We start from the raw sequence: 1,220 nt of genomic DNA, 5'->3' as shown, positions 1-1,220 counted from the left end.
GTCTGTCAAAATTGCTCCTTAATAGTTGACATTAGTCACGTATTAATTCAATAAAATATAGAAAAAAAATTAGAATGATTTATGTCAGTCCACAGAATGTTAGAAATAAATCTAACAGATTAGAAATACAACTTTTAGTATAAAGCCTCTAAAACCATTTGGTATTGATGGTTTTCACGAAATAGTCTATCAGTCTCAATGGAACAATATTTGTCCCTCTGTTTGCTATTTTCTTCATGATATTTTTAGTAGCGATCACCTCCCTAAGGAGATTAATAGAAACCTTTTGGTTCTTATCCCAAAGACTGACAGCCCTATTAGCTTGAAAATATATTGCCCTATTAGCTTATGCACTGTAGTTTACAAAACAATTACTGAGATAGTTGCTTATCATTTGCAAACTATCCTCTCTCAGTTAATTAGCCCGTACTAAACTAGCTTTGTCCCTTAGCAGTATATTATCGAAAATATTATTGTGGTTCAAGAGGTTGTCTATTTAATGCGAAAAAAATCTAGAATACGGGGTCAAATGGCGATCAAAAGTGGATTTAGAAAAAGCTTATGAACGCCTCAGTTAAAGCTTCATACATGAGAGGCTCTTGGAAATAGGCATTCCTACTAAGCTCGTTCACATTATAATAGAATGCACTACTACCACATGAATGAATGTCCTTTGGGAAAGTGACCTTACGGATGATTTTAGTCCTTCTAGGAGAGTTAGATGTCCTCATATCTTTATATAAATTTGTCATATGTATTGAAAGGCTTAGTCATAGTATTAGTGATGCTTTGAGAGTGAAGGAGTGGAAATCGATTAATTGTCTCGTAATGGCACCCTCTCACTTATTTGTTCTTGTGATCTGTTTTTAGCCGAGGCTTCTAGTGACTAAAGAAAAGTCTTGAGAATGTGGTTGTGGTAGAGGCTAAAAACATTGGTACTCTACTTGGTTTTTCTATTACCATGAACCTTGGTAAGTACCTAGGTATACCACTCCTATACTCTCTAGTTTCCAAGGACACTTACCAAGATATTGTAGATAAAATGGAAAGACGGCTTTCGAGATGGAATGCTTTATATCTATCCTTAGCTGGAAGAATCACACTTGCTCAGTCTATGTTTCAAGTTGTCCTCATAGATACCATGCAAATGACGAGTCTCCCTTTAGGGGTTAAAGCCAAAATTGATCAGGCTTGCAAAAAGTTCATATGGGTTGAAGCTA

The sequence above is a fragment of the Citrus sinensis genome, chromosome 6 (assembly GCF_022201045.2).
Source record: "Citrus sinensis cultivar Valencia sweet orange chromosome 6, DVS_A1.0, whole genome shotgun sequence".
NCBI classification, from domain to species: Eukaryota; Viridiplantae; Streptophyta; class Magnoliopsida; order Sapindales; family Rutaceae; genus Citrus; species Citrus sinensis.
This window is presented reverse-complemented; position numbering follows the sequence as displayed.